A 21,137-nucleotide genomic window follows, 5' to 3' on the forward strand; every position below is an offset into this window, starting at 1 on the left:
ACTGAAGCCCAGTTAAATCCCTCCTGAACAACTGTCTTGGAAAAAACACTAATGTTTGGCTCATGCCAGAGTCTTTCAAGACCTAAGGGACCACCCATCTATAATGACTGGGTGGCCCAAGTGAGCAAGGCCAGGCACCCTTGGCATAAGTTCCCTAAGGAATTATCTATGGTCATTGTTATGACAATATGCAAGATCATCCTTTCCTCCTGCTAAGCCCTGTCACCATGGACCATCCCCTTTCATCTTTTGTCTGAGATAGCAACATCAGTTTTCTCAGGAGTCTGGTATAAAAGGGGGACTGGGATAGTTAATGCCTGCTCTCAGGGGGAAAATAATGCATTTGAGCTGTGAAGCAGAATATTTTAAATTTAGAATATAGACAGTTTTCATTTCTCGTTGCTTTCTTTCCTCCCAGCTAGAGACTACTGGACATAAGACTGGGTGATCAAATGAATGATGTATGTAAGTAAGAGATGGTTACCTAGTAAAGGCACCATTTTAACTCTATTCTTCTGGAAGAATAAAATAGAATTACAAATTAAGGAATTTTCTCTAAGATATACTTATTGATTCACAAATAGTCATCATCTTAGATTGGAATTGAAACCTGTTTGAGAATGCAATATAAATGTATTTTTATGGAACACCAAACTGTATGCTTTGACTACAAGACAAAGCATGAAAGAATATCCTGAGGAGGAATAGAGAATAATCGATACATGCTTTGTACTTTTCCATTACCCCTAATATTCCCATATGTTGCTACAGCACATCTGGCTAGATTTGAAACACCCTGAGATTTCAAAGGATTTTGACTCTACTATTTTGATTCTGATTGATAGAAATTGTTGTGAGACAACATGATATTAGAATCCAAAACCAACACAAATTTCTTTGGACAAATCATTTTTCATCCTGTGTTTGATGCATTTACCCAGCTTTAACATCATGAACATTCTACTGGCTTTCATGTACTGGTCTGTCATAATTACTTTGCCATGTTTTAGATAAACATAACCTCTCAAGAATTAATGAATAGAGTGATTGGTCTTCAAACACCTTACCCTGCAAGTTCTCTTAGGGTAACTCCACCCACATTCATAATCCACTGATAGTTTGCATCTCCTAACTCACATTTTTTTTTATTCTTAGATTTGTGCTATTACAAATGCTGTACTTATTTATGTGATATGTTGTTATATATCTCCATGGGGATTATTTACAAGTGTCTTAGGTAAGTATCTTCTATTTGTAAAACTGCTCTTTGGTTTATTTTTCTTTCTTTCAGTTACATTATCATTAAATTCCATATTTAAAGATAGGAAATTATTATTTCTGATGTGTGAATTTGCATGGATTTAAAAATACTTATGGATCTGTGTAACTTGAACCACAATGAGAGAAGAGAGTAGCTCAATTTCCATATCACATCATTCATGCTGTATCTTTAATGACAAATCCCCAGAGTACATTCTCACCCAGCCCCAGCTGTTCCTAATCCCTAGAAAAATAAATAAATAACTGTCCTATTTCATCATACTTTAAAAATCTAACCATAGCTATGTGACTTTTGATACTGGCTGACTAATGCCTTATCTCACCAATATATCTTTGAGATTTCATCCATTTATCAATAACTTATTTGTTTTCATTGTCATTTGGAACTTGATTGCATAAATATACATCAGCTTATATATCCACCCACCCTTAAACTTCGAAAGTAAGGTGAGAGTTTCCCTAAAATTAAGTATCAAATTTTATGTGACAGTAAGTTTCTATTTTTCTTAGGTAGTTGTGTAAAATTAGAATTGCTGGCCATACAGAAAGTAAGCAGTAACATTTATAAGAAACTATCAGTTTTCCAAAATGATCTATCATTTTATATTTGTAATGACAACTAAAAAGACTTCTAGTTACTTCGTGTCATTGAATGACACCTTTAAATTTTCAAGTTTAACTTTAATTTTACTTCCTGTTTTTATATGTACAAAACAGTAATGTAATTGCATGTTCCCAATGGCTTATGAGGTAAATATATCTCCTTATATTTATCTATCATCTGTATCCATAATAGATGTGTTCAAACATTTTGCTGGATTTTATTTTAATTGAAAAGTTTGTTTCTTTAGTGTAGAATTATAAAATTTATTTACATATTTTAGAGGAAAATCCTTGTTGGCTTTTAGATTTTTAATTAGTTTCTCTTCATAGTTTGAATTTTCATTTTCTTAACAATGCCTTTTGCTAAACAAAGATTGTTAATTTTGGTGAAGACTAATTTTTAAATAATGTCCTTCATGAATTATGTATTATTTAGAAGTAATTTTTTTTATATTTCCAGACTTAAGAGGTCATCCAATTACCTTTCTGTTATTGCTTTCTCATCATATTCGCTACTCAAACAATACATTTGCAGTTTTGATTATTCAAGTTTTGTTTGAGTGTGTTTAATTGCAAGGTAGTCTGTATGGTAATGCTCTGTGTTTCACAGCATGTAAATTTGCTGTTTTTGGTGGAAAGACATAAATATACATCAGAACTGGTCAGTTGATAACATTGTTCTGTTCCTGTGCGTGTGTTCTCATAATTATTAACATAAATGTGCCTGTGTATATAGCCATAGAAATTCCATTTTTTACCTCACTGCTATAAGTTGTTTGCTCATGTTTTGAGATTCTCTTGTTAAAATCAGCATATTGTGTGTCTCTGCATAGATGATCATTGGCTGATCCTCATGGATTGCCTCTTCCATGCTTATGTAAGCTTCTCTTCCTGCTAGTAATTTTTTTTTCTCTGCAGTCAGATTGTCTGGTACTAATACAAACTGTGGAGTCTTTTGATGTGTGCTTACATCCCTTCTGTCTTCTTCATTTAATTTAAGCTGCATTTGCAATTACAGTGAAAATGCTTCTATGATAGACAGTGTATCCTTAGATACTGTTATTTTCATTTGCTCCATCTTTTATATTTCATTCTGATAATTCATAAAGTTGAATTTGAATGTTTAGCTATAAACAAACACTATTAGAACTAAGGTCACAAATAACACCAAACACAGTGATAGTGGGTGACATCAACACCCCACTCTCATCAATTGGCAGGTCATCCCATGAAAAGACAAACAAAGAGGCATCTGGATTAAATGAGGTCATAGAAGGAATGGACCTAACAGATACATACAGGACATTTCATCCAAGTGCTGCAGAATATACATTCTTTTCAGCAGCACATGGAACATTCTCTAAAATACACCATATATTAGGACATATGGAAAACCTTAACAAATACAGGGAAATTGAAAAAATTCCTTGCATGCTATCTGACCACAGTGGAATCAAACTACAAATCAATAGCAAGAAAGGCTATAGAGCATACACAAATCATGGAAATTAAACAACACACTACTAAATGATGAATAGGTCAATGAAGAAATCAAGAAGGAAACCAAATAACTTAAAAAGTCAAACAATAATAAGAACACAACATACCAAAATCTCTGGGACACAATGAAGGCAGTCCTAAGAGGTAAATTTAAACCTTTAAGTGCCTACATTACGAAATTATAAAGGTCGCAAGTAAATGACCTAATGCTTCACCTTAAAGCCTTTGAAAAAGAAGAACAAAGAAAACCCAAAATCAGCAGACGGGAAGAAATAATAAAGATTAGGGCAAAAATTAATCAAATATAAACTAAAAAAACAATCCAAAGGATCTATATAGCGAAGAGTTGGTTCTTTGAAAGAACAAGATTGATAAACCCTTAGCAAATCTGACCAAAAGAAAGAGAGAAGAGACACAAATTAATAAAATTAGACATGAAAAAGGTAACATCACAACAGATGCCAGAGAAATTAAAAAAAAAAAAATCATAGGGGCATACTATAGTATATACTATAGCATATACTCCACAAACTATGAAAATCTGAAAGAAATGGATGATTTCCTTGATCTATATGACCTACATAATTAAAAGATGAGATTAATCACTTAAATAGACCTATAACAAACATGGAGATCCGAACAGTTATCAAAAATCTCCCAACTAAAAAAAGCCCAGGCCCAGAGGGATTCACTGCTGAATTTTACCAGATATTCAGGGAAGAGCTAACACCATTGCTTCTTAAGTTTTTCCATAAAATAGAAAAAGAAGAAATTCTACCAAACTCCTTCTATGAAGCCAGCATCACCCTGATACTGAAACCAGGCAAAGATAGAACAAAAAAAGAAAATTACAGACCAATCTCCCTCATGAACATAGATGCAAAAATTCTCAACAAAATATTGGCAAACAGAATACAAGAATATATCATAAAGATCATTCACCCTGACCAAGTAGGCTTTATCCCAGGGATGTAGCGACGGTTCAATGTATTCAAATCGATAAGTGTAATACATTATATAAATGGATTGAAGGACAAAAATCACATGATCATCTCATTAGACCCAGAGAAAGCATTTGACAAAATCCAACATCCCTTCACAATAAAAGCCCTACAGAGAATGGGAATAGAAGGAAAATAGCTCAATATAATAATGGCTATTTATGACAAACCTACAGCCAGCATATTACTAAATGGGGAAATACTAGAAGCTTTTCCACTAAAATCAGGAATAAGACAAGGGTGTCTACTGTCCCCTCTTTTATTTAATATGTTACTGGAAGTCTTAGCCATAGCAATAAGGCAAGAGATGCACATAAAAGAGATACAAATTGGAAAGGTAGAGATAAATTCATCATTATTTGCAGATGACATGATTCTATATATAAAGGACCCTAAAGACTCGACTAGCAAACTCTTAGAGCTGATAAAAACTGACAGCCATGTAGAAGGATACAAAATAAATACACAGAAAATATTCAAATCCAGAAGTAAAGAATCATCTAAGTCACTTAAAAAATAAACCACAGTACAGCCAGGTGTGGCAGCACATGCTTTTAATACTAGCACTTGGGAGGCAGAGGTAGGAGGTTTGCCATGAGTTCAAGGTCACCCTAAGACTGTATTCTAGGCTACAGTGAGACCCTACCTCAAACAGCCAATAATAATAATAATAATAATAATAATAATAATAATAATAAATAAATAAATATAGACAAAAATATACATTTTATCAAAATATATACTAATGGCCAAAAATCATCTAAAATACGGAGTTATTATTCATTAGATAAACATAAATTAAAGCCACATTGGAAAACACTCTAGAACCACCAATAAGCTAAATATTAAGGCTTTTAGTACCAGTGATGGCGAAAACTGTACACCAATTACAGCATTTGCACACTGCTTTATTTTTAAATAAAATACCACATAACTTAAACAGCACTTTCTTATCAAGTATTGTTATACTGCATATGTGATGTTTTGATTCCTTCCCTGGGACCATTGAATCCCTGAATGCTGAGTTCCTATCACATCCTATCATATATATATATATACACACATTTGCTTTCCTTGCTCCTTTTGGCTTTATGTTATAAATATAGGAAACAGCTGCTAATGGACAAATGAACATGAGCAATTAAAAAAGAATAGCCTGTGAGCAAAGCAAGTGTTTTTATTGCAAGCTTGAGAAAATGAATCCAAACGGGCCTCCTGCCATCATGCTATATATGTCTCATTCTCCTGGCTTTATTTTTGAAGAGCACATTAAACATTTGTTCTACTGGTGATTTCTCTTTTCTTAGAGGAGTCTGCATTTTCCACTCAGATGAATCTCCTCCTTGCCTGATCTTCCTCCTTTCCTCTCTGCCTATGTCTTCACAGTTTTCCTTTCCACCTCATTCATCTCCTTCCAGCTTCACTTGGTTTCATTTTCTTTTCAATAACCTTACCCTTATTGAGATCTAATGTGTGTCATCTTTATTTTGTTTTTTTTTTTCTTTTCTTTGTTTCCATATATATTCTTTTATGTCTATTCTTTAAAAAGTCATTTCACTGTCAAAAAATAAATAAAACAACAAGGAATTGTTCTCTGTATTCTTTAAATTTTAATCTCCCAATGTATAAAAGTTCTTTAGCTCCACTACAGAATCTCCCAATGGTAGCTCACTAAGTGTAATTCTTAAGAGAAAGGCTAATCTTCCTATCTCTGCAAATTCTCCAGCCGGAACTTGCCCACTGCTGTTTGTTTTCACATTCAACTTGTTTTATTTAAATATTTTTCGTTTGTTTATTTGATAGTGACAGACAGGGAGAAAAAGCAGGAGAGAGAGAGAGAGAGAGAAAGAGAGAGAGAGAGAGAGAGAGCGAGCGCCAGGGCTTCCAGCCACCGTAAATGAACTCCAGACACATGCGCCCCATTGTGCATCTGGATAACATGGGTCCTGGGTAATCAAGCCCTTATCCAGGGTCTTTAGGCTTCACAGGCAAGCTCTTAACTGCTAGGCCATCTCGCAAGCCCACATTCAACATATTTAAAGACTTCATTATTTAAATCTCAGCACTTATTCTCCTTCTTATTCTTTGTGAACTGAAATTGATGTGATACCTAGGATTCTGTTAGGAAGCAGACCATTGTTCTTTGTTAGACATAAAAAGTGTGTTTATTTTCTGTCATAGTGAGCCATTATATCAATTAGATTTTGTTCATCTTTCCTTCAAGGAAATAAGTTCTGCAGTAGAAGCTGCGCATAGTGGTAGGAATATGGCGTACAACTTAATGACTATCTTGTTACTAGTTATCTCTTTTTCATTGTCATCCTCACAAGGTTATAATATGAAATTTTACCCTCTGCGCCCCATAAGACACAGGGGAAAAGAATCTTATCCTTAACTTCAACTTAATCAATCCAAGAAAGATCCATAGAAATGACCTATAGGATTGTAAGGGACATTCAACAGTGTACAAAAGTTGCTATTTCTTTCAAACACTTTGGAGCTACAACCTTCATGTATATGTCCTCTCGTGGTCTAGAGTATGGATTTACAAATGCACCTATGACCCAGGATGGACAAATAAGAGTGAAGACTAATAAATCAGACAACCAGATATTTTGCTATGTGTTGATATGACCAGGAAGAATTTTGGTCTAATTGCTGCTTTCAGGCCTACTGGGGTGATAAAAGTAGCTATCCTTAAGGATAGCTGAAGAAAAGGAGATCAGATACAGGAAATTACAGAGAAACCAGACAGAGATGGTATGATATAGTTCATTATCCTTTACCCATTTCAAATTGCATATTGTTATATAGCGCAAGTGACTGTGTTTTATAGAGCAGTTAGCACTCAATATTTGATTTACTTGAATCCAAAAGCATCCTAATGGCATATGATCCTTTCTTAATGGTATACCACATTTATTTCAGTTTTCTGTGTTACATATGGCTTCTTCTACTTCCAAAACAGCATATTCAGTCTATATTATTGCTAATAATCTTCCAAAATTACATTATGTACTAGACAACCCTAATAATTTTCAAATAAATCTCAAGCTATTCTTTCACTGAAGGCCTATCAGATTAACACAGAATGTTCATTATGGAATTCTACATTTTCTTATTTATACTCTTCACGTGCTTCAATATATTTCTATTTACATATTATTTTCTTCACTACCCAAGAACCATGAAGGAAGCAACACCTTATGAGTATGTGTGATTTTGATTATAGTTAAAATATTATGTTTATCATATGGATTTCTCTTAGATCTTTCAGTTGAAAAAAACTACAAAACCAAGTTCAAGCTACTATATAGCTGGTGAATAGTAAGACCAGGGATGGGAATATGAAAGTTTGCTATTTTATTTTTATAAATTTTAAAATTTTTATTAGGGAGAGGGGGAGGGCAAGACTGATCAGGCACTATGAAGGAACTCCAGATGCATGCACCCCCTATCAGAGCATGTGAAACAATGCATGCTTGTGTGTCTGGGTACTTGAAACCTGGAAATTTGAACATGCATTCTTAGACTTCACAGGCAAGCACTTTAAGTGCTGAATCATCTCTCCAGCCCTGTAGTTTCTTTTCTATGTATAATTGTAATTCTATTTACTATGAAAAAATCTAAAGTAAATAATCACTAACTATATTTTCAGTAAGGTCCTAGTTTACTTTTTGCTATATATATAACTGTCCTGGTCTCTAAAAAAATATAAATGAGGGCTGGAGAAATGGCTTAGTGGATAAGGTCCTTGTCTGCAAGGCCAGAGGACCTAGGTTCAATACTCCAAGACACATATGAGCCAGATGCACAAGGTGGCACATGTGTCTGGAATTCAGTTGCAGTACCTCAAGGCACTGGCACACCCAATTTCTCTCTTTCTCCATCTCTGTCTGCTTCTCTCTCTCTCTCTTTCTCTTAAATAAATAAATATTTTAGAAAAGAAATGTAATTGAGGTATTCATATATGCAGAGCATAGGGTTTAATTGAAAATATGATGAATAATATTGTCCAATCATGTTGAAACGATAATTAAATTTTCCCACACACATGGGCATTATTTAAGTTGTAAACAGCTATGAAGGAATACTTACTGCAGAAATGCATAACTAACCAAGGTACTAAAATAATACATTGTTAAATGCTCTGTCCTCCAAAGTGCTGGAAGCATCATGGAATAAGGGTCAGAAAAAAAAAATGTAAGAGCTAGAAGAATATGTGGTATGTGCTTGAACACTGTCCTCCAGACATGTCATGACTCCTGAAATCTTACACTGTCAACAACTGTCAACAAGTATAATTATATGCACAAGACCTCTGCTGATTTCGTTAGGAGGACAATAAGGGGGTGAATATGATCAAAATATAGATATTCTTTAAAATTTCACAATAAGCATAGTATATATAATTAATACATGATAACAAATATATATATATTAGTTATAGACATACTTAGTATGTAAACATCACATGTTGGTACCATCCTTTACCTCCCCTCTGCCCTTTTCTGAAGAGTCCTTCCTCTTAGGATATACAGAAGGTTGTGGGCCATTCATTATGGGGCAACAGTCAGTTATAGGAGAGAGGCAGTGTCTTTGCTCAAAATGTCCCAACTTGAGGCTCTAAGAATCTTTCCAATCCCTCTTCTGCAAAATTCCCTGAGCCATGCTGGGAGCATTTTAAGTCTATTTCAGTGATGGACACTTTGGAGCATCTAGATGTCTGGTTTGGTAGTTTTTGAGTGTCCTCAGTATTTTTCTCCATCACCCTTGTGCTGATATCAGCTTAAGTAAGCAGCATTCTTGCTCATTTACACAATTCCTATGTGGTTTCAGCTGGGACCAGGGTTGAGTGTGCTGGGTCATTTATTTCCTCAAGTCCAGTCCCATCTGAAAAGAGAAGCAGACTCTCCATTGGAGAGTGAAGCCAGTGCCAATTAAATGGAGTAGCCATTATTAATTTAGAGAGAATTATAAGGATTTAGATACTTTGAGAGTATAAGGTTAGTGGGAGCTTGACAATGGAAAGCATAATCATTATCTAGATATTATTCTGATTTGTTTCCCAGTCCCAGATATGGTTTCCTTTCCACTGAGTGGATCTGTTAGCCAATCCAAGAGCAATTGTTTACCCATCATGGCTGTGTGCCACTATTGCACTAGTGTGAGCATCACATCAGATTGTTTGCTTCTGAGTCACTGAGATTTTGAGTTGCTAGGACAGATGTTGGCCACTTTTTCCTAGTAGCTCATGTAGCAATATATATATATCAGCATCATTCTTCACTGAAACTGAAAAAAAATTGATCTCAAAATTCATATGTGATGGAGGAGGGCCTCAGATATCCAAACATATCCCTAGCAAAGGAAACACCTCTAGTGGTATCACAATACATGATTTAAAGCTATATTACAAAGCCATAGTGACAAAAACAGCATGGTACTGGACAGTTATATAGACCAATGGAACAGAACTGAAGCCCCACACTTCAGGACAAGCAACTACAGCTGCTTGATCTTTGACAAAGTTGTCAAAAATGTGGATTGGAGAAAAGATAGCATCTTTAACAAATTGTGTTGGACAAATTGGATGACCATATGTAGAAAAATGAAACTAGTCCCACGCATTTCACCATACACAAAAATCAGGTCCAAATGGATTAAAGACGTGAATATAAGACCAGAAATACTTCAACTACTGGAAGAAAAAATAAGAAGCATGGTTCACTATATAGGACTGGGAAAGGACTTCCTCAACAAATTCCCAGTATCCAAGGAAATTAAACAAGGACTCAATGGGATCCCATGAAGCTAAAAAGCTTTTGCACTGACACACATACCATAAGCAGAGCCAATAGATTACCCACTAAATGGGAGAAAATCTTTGCCAGCTAGAACACTGACAGAAGCCTAATACCTAGAATCTACAAAGAACTCAAAAAACTAAAGAATAAAATACCAAACAATCCACTCCATAAGTGGGGTAGAGACTAAATAGAGAATTCTCAGAGGAAGAATTACAAATGGCTAACACACTCTTAAGAAAATGTTCAACATCCCTAACCATTAGGGAAATGCAAATCAAAACAACTATGAGATTTTACCTTACTCCAGTAAGGATAGCAATCATTAAAAAAATCAAATGAAAACAAATGTTGGTGAGGATGTGGAGAAATAGGAACCTTCTTTTACTGTTGGTGGGAATGTAAACTGGTATAAGCACTGTGGGAATCAACTTGGAGACTCTAGAAAAGGATGATCTCTTCCACATCTCAGTTCAGAGATATTTGCTCAACCATGCTAATAGCTGCTCAATTCATAATGGCTGAAAACTGGATTTAACCCAGGTACCCATAATTGGATGAATGGGTAACCATGATGTGGTATATCTACATGATGCAATTCTACTCAACAGTAAGAAAAAAATGGCACAGTGAAATTTGTAGAAAAATGGTCAAACATGGAAAATATCATTTTAAATGAAGTCACACCATCACAGAAAGACAACTGTTGCATGGTCTCACTCATTTGTAGTTTCTAACCTGGATCAGCCCAAGTTGCTGACCTACCTGAATGGTACCTTGAGGCTTGGACAGTAGGGAGGGTCTGGGTCAGGTAAAGGGTGAGGCACAACATCTGAACCCAAACTGAACTGGTATCCTAGACTCCTATATCCTGGAAATCAGAATAAAAGGTGGAACCCTCAAGAGGACCTCAGGGGGAGCACCTGAATCAAAGGGTTCTGGAGAGAGTGAGATGAAAACTAACCTCAGATTTCTCCTCTTTTTCTTTCTTCTCTGGTTTTGCTTTTTTTCTTTTCCCTTAGAGCTGGCTTGTAATTCCCTGTACCAAGATGTGGTCTACATGTACAATGAGCTATTGATCAAAGAGACTTACTAGATGTTAACAATTTTTAAAGCTATGGAAGAGAGATTCAAACTCGATTGAGATTTAATTTCACTCCAGACAAAATGTTAATCATTCAAACCATAAAACAATAAATGTTAGTAAGAATAGGAAAAAAAAAGTCACCTCTATACACTGCTATTGGGCATTTAAAATAGTCCAGCCAGTATGGAATCAGTATTGTGGCTCCTCAAAAAATAAAAATAGAAATAACACATATATGTCAGTGCTGGGTAACTCCAAGTCAACATATCAGAGAGAGATTTTTACTTCAATATTTATTTTATAGTAACTGTCCATAATAACTAAGTTTTGGATCCAACCTAGGTATGCAAAAACAAAGGTATGGTATTAACCATAAAATATTGCAGGAAAACTGATGGAACTGGAGATAATAATATTAAATAAATTGAATCAATTTCAGAAAGATAAATAGCAAATGTTTTCCATGTGGTTCTTAGATTTTATAGCTACATAAAATCATACATGTATATGAGGTATAAAAGTGGAAACAAAACAAAATAGGATAACAAAGTGTACTAAAAGAAGAGGCAAGACAGGGAAAAGGGGGTGGGTATTGGCTGGTATTTGCACAATGACCAGTGGGTGTTTGTGTGATATTGTCCTTATCTAACAAAAGACCATGTACAAGGAATATATAACAAGGGAAAACTTTAAATAAATTTTAAAAACTGGAAACCCAAAAGGTTAACTTAAAAGCACCATTATGAAGTAAATGTTTCCATGTTAGATGCCTCCTCCACTCAAGCACATTCCATGTTTCTACAGTCACTGTATATAACAGGACTCCCTGAGCTGATGGCCTCTGTGTTATTCTTAATGATATCTTTACTCAAGCTTTTGTCTGTAAGACTTTTAAGGAATGTAATGATTAGTGGGAAACAGTTGTATAAAAAATGCATGCAGGCAGAAATCCCTGCCAGCTAGGCTTAGGTTATGATGTACTTAAAAATGTAGCCATGGTGACAGGGTCAGGTTAAGTAATAATAAATGACTAAAGAAAACTCAGAATGCCCCGCATGCACCTAAGAGGAATGGCCCATGTACACTTGAGTACCCCATGTTCTTTCATCAAAACTTAAAGAATACATTTAAGGAAATGATCATGTGAGTGGATAAAATAAGGACCCCAGCAATTAGGAAACAGGCTTTCCTTTCTACAGAAGGAACTTGCAAGGTGTCCCTGAAGGGTGTGACTAAATAGAAAAGAGAGAAAAACTGAACAACTCAAAAAAGGTGTTGGTTCTCAAAACTAATATTTGCCAGAAATTTCACACTTTTTTTTTGTTTTTAGTAAGATTTTTAAAACAGGATATATGGAGCTAAAAGACAGTAAAAATAAAAGTAACATGTTTAACTAGACAGTAGTGAGAATCTCGAAATCACAGCTATGTCAAAAACTGGATAAAGCAATGCTTCCTGGACAAATGAAAGCCTCTTCAATTGAGTGAGGTCAGATGAGAAATCCTCAGTTGAGTAACTAACAAAATGATAGCTATAAGTACAGAAGCATTGATTGTTCCTAGCAATAAGGGTAGGCTAGATAGGTAATGGCTAAAACAGAGACAGGAAAAGGGAAGCATGAGTACAGGAAACATGCATGCTTGTGTGTTGACGCACGAAGCTCTCACCATTCCTCTGCAGATGGTACAGAGGAGCATCACTTCACTGCTGGACTCCCTTCAGGAATTCTATCAGTCATTTTCCCTTACAAAGCACATTTTATTCTTATTTGCTCTTTTGATCAACATTGCAAATCAGTGTATACTCAATTACTACATGACATACCTATAGTCTTTAAAGACCGTTAATATTAAATGAAGTTTTGATTCTTCTCTTTTCTGCTTAAAGGAGAATTTATTGACTTGAATAGTGAATGCCCTTTTTAATTTGTCAAGCTGAATGTTTCTTGTGTTTGATTTCCAACATCTATTTAACAAGTCACATTCTAGACTGTGACATGATTACTAAGATTTGTGTATATTTTGTAATCTCATTTCTTCAAGTGAGATGACATTGTGTATACATGGAGAAGACTGGAATCTTAAAGACAGGAATGAGGAACAGAGGAGGGAGGGAGGGAGAGTAAGCGATGACAGGGAGGACTGCCTCTGTCGTCTGCTGACCGTGTGATTCAAGTCAGGTGTTCTCCACTGTGTGCCTCTGATTCATGCATCCCTGGATTCATTTGCTTCGTGGAGCTATAACAGAGTACCTGAGCGTGTGTAATCTATAGTGCAGACAGTAATTTCTTATAACTCCAGAGGCTGATAAGGCCAAGGTCAAGAGCTCACATTTACTGAGGGGATTCTTGCTGCAACATCCCTTGGTGGAAGACAGAAAGGCAAGAGGGCACATGTAGGTCAAAGGGTTCAAAAACATCTGCATGTCAGGAACCCACTCTCTCCATAACCAGCTGTTATTACAACAGTGTTCATCAATAACTGAAGACAGTCCTCATGACACAACTGTCTTTTAGAAGCTCTGCATTTCATGCTGTCACATGGACATTTCCAGTATGTGGATTATGGCAAATATGATCAGAAAACAGCAGTAATATGGCTCAGTAAGTATTGATGGCCCAGGTGTCAACCTTGCCATATTACTTGTTTCAAAAATTATTAAATTAGCCTTTGCTTCTTCTGATCACTATTCTCTCAAGAGTATAAATACTAGACTTACAAAAGAACAATCGATGGGCAGGAGGAATGGCTTAGTAGTAGTTAAGGCACTTTCCCATGAAGCCTAAGTACCCAGTTTCGATTCCCTGGTACCTACATAAGCCAGATGCACAAGGTAGCACATGCATCTGGAATTTGTTTGCAGTGACTGGAGGCCCAGGCACACCCATTCTCTCTATCTGCTTCTCTCTCTCTCACTCATAAATAAATAAATACTTAAATAAATGTCACAATCAGCAAAGACTCTACTTTGTTTCTGCTTTTGTTACAGTCTCTTACATCCTAATTTGGGCAATAAAATCAATGTACTGGATGATTATGATGTATCCTTATGATAATGTATGTCATGTTTCCTCATCCCTACAGAGACTAAGACTTCTTGATGCCTGCAATGAATACTAATAACGACACTGAAGATCCTCAGTACAATTGGGGATGGGAAGAGGGTGTCTATGTATGCAAGCTTTTGATTTAAAAAAATTGAGGGTTGGTGAGATGGCTTAGCAGTTAAGGAGCTTGCCTATAAAGCCAAAGAACCAAAGTTCAATTCCATAGTAACCACATAAGGCAAATGCAAAAGATAGCACATGTATCTGGAGTTTATCTGCCCCTCTCTCTCTCTCTTTCTCTCTCTCTCTCAAGTAAATAAAACAATAAAAAAATATATAAATTAGAGCTGGGCATGGTGGTGCACACCTTTAATCCCAGCACTCAGGAGGCAGAGGTAGGAGCATCACCATGAGTTCAAGGCTTTGAGATTACATAGTGAATTCCAGGTCAGCCTTAGCTAGAGTGAGATCGTAACTTGGTAAGCCAAAGCATATTAATTAATTAATTAATTAATTAAAATTAAAAGAGAGTGATTGAGAAGTGGAGGGGGTATGATAGAAAACGGAGTTTCAAATGGGAAAGTGGGGGAAGGGAGGAAATTACTATGGGATATTATTTACAATTATTAAAGTTGTCATTTAAAAAAAAGAGAGAATATACAGGAAAAAAAAAAAAAAAACTACGTGACTGCTGGTAAAGATGGCACTCATCTAACCATGCCTCACCTCCCAAAAAAGTAAAGGCAAGACCTTTAGAGTTCATTGTTTTTTTTTTTGGGGGGGGTTGAAGATTTTAGTATACCTCCAGTGGGAGGTCATGGGGATCAAAGTAAGGAATGCCCTGATTCTCATGCCCTTGGGTAGCCCACAGTCCACCAAACCCCCCAAGCAGCCATCGTAGCCACAGTCCCAGCTTCAGGTACCTCCTGCACTAACCGCTGGGTAAGCAGACCCAGACCAGCAGGACAGCATAGCTCACTGCCCTCTCCCCCATGTTCCTGGACCTAGGCAAGCAGGCTATCATTCCCCCAGGGGAGAGACTGGAGGAATTCCCACTGAGATCAGGAACAAGACAGGGGTGTCCACTCTCACCTCTGCCCTCCAACATAGTGCTGGAAGTCCTAGCTCAAGCAATAAGGCAGGATCAAGAAATAAAAAGGATACAAATTGGAAAGGAAGCGGTTATGTTAATGCTGTTAGCAGACTACAGGATTCTATACCTAAGAGACCCGAGAACCTCCACCTCAAAACTCTTAAGGTGATTAATTCCTTCAGCAAAGCAGCAGGACACAAAATTAATGCACAAAGTCTGTAGCCTTTCTGTATGCAAAAGGCAAACATACAGAGAAAAAAATAACTGGCATTGTTGCATTTTCAATAGCAACAAAAAAAAAAAAGAAACAAAGTGCCTTAAAATAACATTAACCAAGGAAGTGAAAGACCTGTACAATGAAAACATAAAAACACTCAAGAAAGAAAATGAGGAGGACCTGAGAAAGTGGAAAGACCTCTCATGCTCCTTGCTAGGCAGAATTAGCATTGTGAAAATGGCAATCTTACCAAAGGCAATATACATATATATATATATGTATATTTATATTATATATTATTAATATATATATTAAATATATGTATATATATATACATATATTTAATGCAATACCTATAAAAATCCCAACATTTGGGCATCAAGAAGTCTTAGTCTCTGTAGGGATGAAGAAATATGACATACATTATAATAAGGATACATTATAATCATCCAGCACATTGATTTTATTGCCCAAATTAGGATGTAAGAGACTGTAACAAAAGCATAAACAAAGTAGAGTCTTTGCTTTTTGCTTCATAGAGACAGAAAAAGTAACCTCAAAAGTCATATGGAATGGCAGAAGGCTTCTGATATCCAAGCATCTCTTCAGCAAAAGAAACACCTCTGGAGGCATCACCATAGCTGATTTGAAGATATATAACAAAACCATAGTAATAAAACCAACATTGTAATGGCATAAAAAACAGGATTATAGACCAGTGAAATAGAACTGAGGATCCAGACTTGGATCAAGTAACCGTAGTTACTTGATATTTGACAAAGGCCCTGACATTGTAGGCTGGAGAAAAGAAAGATTCTACAACAAATGATCCTGGAGAAACTGGATAACCATGTGCAGGAAACTAAAACTTGATTCACACATATCACTATGCACAATAATCAAGTCCAAATGTATCAAAGACCTCAATATAAGATCGGAAACTCTGCTACTACTGGAAGAAAAAAATAGGGAGAATTTTTCATGATATAGGGATGGGAAAAGACTTCCTGAACAAAACCCCAGGAGCTCATGAACTTAAATAATAACTCAACCATTGGGATCACATGAAGCTGAAAAGTTTTTTCACAGACACGCACATACAATAAGCAGGGCCAATAGATTATTTACAGAATGGAAGAAAACTTCTGCTGGCTACACAACTGACAGAGGCTTATTTTCTAGAATCTACAAAGAACTAAAATAATAATAATAATAATAATAGTAATAATAATAAATCAGACAACCCACTCACAAATGGGGCAGACAACTGGACAGGCAGTTTTCAGAGGAAGAATTACAAATGGAAAACAGACACTTAAGAAAATGTTCACTATTCCTAATCATCAGGGAAATGCAAATTAAAAACAACTATGAGATTCCGTCTTTCCCCAGTAAGGATAGAAAACATTAAAAAAATAAAATAAAAACAAATGCTGGTGAGGATGTGGAGAAATTGGAATCCTCATTCCATGTTGGTGGGAATCTTCATTTAATGTTGGTGGGCATGTAAGATGGCACAACACTATGGAAAGCAATATGGAGACTCCTAAAATTGTTGATTATAGAGTTACCAACAAACCCAGTCATTCCCTTACTGGGTAATTACCCTAAATGCTCCATGACTCATTTCAGAGAGATTTACTCAGCCATATTTATAGCTGCTCAATTAATAGTGGATAATAGCTAGAATCAACCCAGATGCCCCTCATTAGACAAATGGATAACCAACACATGGTATATCTACATGATGGAATTCTGTACAGTAGTAAAAATGGCACCGTGAGATTTGAAGAAAAATGGATGAACTTGGAGCACATCATTCTCAGCAAACTCAATCACAGAAAGATAATCATTTCATGGTCTCACTTATCTGTATTTCCTAGCCTGAGCCTGCCTGAAATGCTGACATACCTAATAAGCATGTTGAGGATGTGACAATAGGGAGGGTGGGGCTTGAGGGGAGAGGAGGAGTGGAGAGCACAAAACTGGTCTCAAATGGCAATGGTACCATAAAGTTATATATCCTAACAGACAGCTTAAGTGTTTGAACCTTCGTCAGGTCCTTAGAAGGAACACCTGAATCACAGGGTCCTGGAGAGGGTATGATGAAGACTAACCCTAAACGTCTCATGTTTCTCTTTCTCTCTCTTCTCTCTATTTACTTTATGTTACCTACATATATCTTCCTTTTTTTCCTTTGTGATGGCCTGTGACTCCCAGTACCAGGAAGCAGTTAATATCCACAATGAGATGTTGATCAGAAAGAACTACAAGGTTTCCCAAAAGAATTTAGATTTCTATCAGAGTACTTGATGACCCACCAAAGGTTAGTTGCAAGACCCTACTGTAGAAGACACTGCATGCTGTTGATGCAGAACATGGAGTGATGTGACTTGAATCTGGAAGAGAGTCAGTCCCCAGACAGTTAGCTCATCTAGTGCCAGAAGGTGCTACGTCAGCAACAGGGGAGAAATGACCAACTTCTGTCCAAACAATTTGTAGTCTAAGCTAATCAGCAGCAACAATCCTGACATGATGCTCACACCATTGCAATAGTGGCACACAGCCTTGGTGGGTAACCAGCTGTTCTTGATTTGGCTATTGGATCTGTTCAGTGGAAGCGAACCCAAAACTGGTTCTTGGAAACAATTCAGAACCATATCCAAAAAACAAGTCAACTCTCAGTTATCAAGCTCCCAACAATCGTAGGCTACAAAAGGGCCTATACCTATTAAATTCTCTCTAAAATAATAATGGTTATCCCATTTATCTTGTGCTGACTTCATTCTGTTGGATGATTTACTTCTCTTTTTCAGGTAAACACAGATCATGAGGAAAGAATCAGCTCATCACACCTCATCAGGGCCCCAGATGAAACCATAGAGTAATTAGGGGAATGAGGAGGAGTGCCGCTTTCTTGTGAACCTGGTACCAGAACAAGGGTGGAGACGATAGAATGAACACTCAACCCTTACCAAACCAGACATCCAGAGACAGAAAGGCTCCCAAGACCTTATCACTGAAGTAGACCTGAAATGAACCCAACATGGCTCAGGGAAATTCATGGAAGAGGGTGTGGAAATATTTTTAGAGCCATATATTGGGACATTGTGCACAGAGACATTGCCTCTTACCCATAACTGATGGCTTCCCCCATAATGCATGACCCATATTCCACACTGAGGAGGGTCCCTGCAGAGCAGGAAGGACTGGGAGGGTGCTAACAATGGTGCTGACATGGATGTCTACAAACTGTGTACATAAGTAATAATAATTTTAAGTAAAGTAAGAAACAAAATTTGAAAGAGAAAACAATTGAATTATTTAATATACTTTTTCAATTTATAGGAATTATTCTTGACTTTTGGCATTAAGAAATGATTAAGGAAAGTTCTTAAGTTTGTAAGAAGTAAATATGCCCCCAGGCTATTTTGCAGTTTCTAGAATATGAAGGAATAGATACTGTTGTGGCATCAGAGAGGTCCCACTGTCAGGTTGGCAAATGCATGATTGGGGTGGGGAGAACAAAGAGTAAGAAGCAAGTGCAAGTTGAAGTTACGATGGAAATTCAGAGGAGTAATGTCAACACATACCTGCAGCTGCTATCAGGGTGAAATAAAATTAAATGTTATAATAATATTAGAAAAAGTACAGCACATGATATTATATTTTCACCAACCCCAGATATTAAAAAAAAAAAACACAATATTGTTTTCTGTATCACCAGTTCTTGTTACTGAAAGGTTTGATGACAATTAAAATTGGTTAAATAAAGTGTTTTTATTATTTTCTCTTATCAGTCTGTTTCTTTTTTTATTTAATATGATTGTCACCCAAGATGTTTGGGAAGGTTAAAGAAAACATTTTTTCTTTTTTTTCCTCCTATTGCTAAATAAATAGTTTAAAATTTCCATGTAGACTTACTTTAATTTCATTAATATATTTCATGTGATTCAACTTACTCAAGTCTTATCATTTAAACATGTAACCAATACAAAATTATTAAAGAAGGTATATGCCCCCCTTTTAGTAAACACAACTTATTGCATTTTATGTGTCATATACTTCTCCTTGGGCTAGGCACACTTGAAATACCCAGCATCTATCAGATTGAATAATGCTGTAGTAGAATTCTTTTTTTGTTATTTTTATTTTTTGCTTATTTTATTTATTTATTTAAGAGTATCAGACAGAGAGAGAAAGAAGCATAGAAAAAGAGAGAGAGAATGGGCACACCAGGGCCTCCAGCCCCTGCAAACAAACTCCAGATACATGTGTCACCTTGTGCATCTGGCTTACGTGGGTGCCAGGGAACTGAGCCTCAAACCCGTGTCCTTAGGCTTCACATGCAAGTGCTTAACTGCTAAGCCATCTCTCCAGCTCTGTAGTAGGATTCTTAATGATCATAGTATAATGGAAAGCTTTAACTAAGTGTCTCCCCACCCCCAACAAAGAATTCTGAACAAAATTATACCACTTTTTCTCTGGAATTCTTTTGATAAAAAGTAAAATCCTTTTTTTTTTTTCACTTTTATAATATTCAAGTAAGCATTATTAAACATATATTTGTGAAATTGTACTTGGAAATGAGAGACTATAATCTTTCCAAATGTTAATAACAGCCCAGTTTCAAAAGTCACCAATACATATGTCATGGCTGTTTTTGAATCTTATTCCAATGAATAAACAAAGTTAATGGCTGATTGACAGGAAAGAATAAGGATATAAAAGCATGCTTTTGGTCAGCATTGCTTTCTTCTCATGCCTGTGGTGTCTCCACCTCTTGGTTGTGGGACTGAGTCACATGTCCTACCAAGATTCCAATAGCATCACAGTTCCCTCCAGGTCTTGATATAGTAATGTGGTATGATAGCTCAGCCTGACAACGACAATGTGCTGTGAAACCTCCTAACATCACCCAGATGTCTGTGAGTCTGACAACGTAAGCTGGTACTACCACAATATACAGAGTCCTACAAAGGTTGGCTGTAGTGTTACCAACAGACCCTGTTATTCCTTTACTGGGCATTTACCCTAAATCTCCATGCGTCAGTTCAGAGATATTTGCTCAACTATGTTTCCAGCTGCTCAATTCATAATAGTTAAGAACTAGAATCAACTCAGCTGCCCATAACTGAATGAATGGATAAACAAGATTGGTATATCTACATGATGGGATTCTACTGAGCAGTTAGAAAAAAGGACACAATGAAATTTGTCGGAACATATACTCAGTGAACTCACCCAGTCACAGAAAGACAATCATTGCAAGGTCTTACTCATCTGCAGCTCCTAACCTGGATCAACCCATGATACTGACATACCCAACAGGCATCTCGAGGATTGGACAATAGGTAGGGTGGGGCTTTAGGGGAGGATAAGGAGGATAAAGGCGTGGGGAACACAAAACTGAACCCAAATGGTACTGGTACCATTGAATGTTATATCTTGAAAGACAAACTAAAAGGTTGAATCCTCATCAGGACCTTAGAGGGAATACCT

Source organism: Jaculus jaculus, chromosome 2, assembly GCF_020740685.1.
Source record: "Jaculus jaculus isolate mJacJac1 chromosome 2, mJacJac1.mat.Y.cur, whole genome shotgun sequence".
Classification (NCBI taxonomy): Eukaryota; Metazoa; Chordata; class Mammalia; order Rodentia; family Dipodidae; genus Jaculus; species Jaculus jaculus.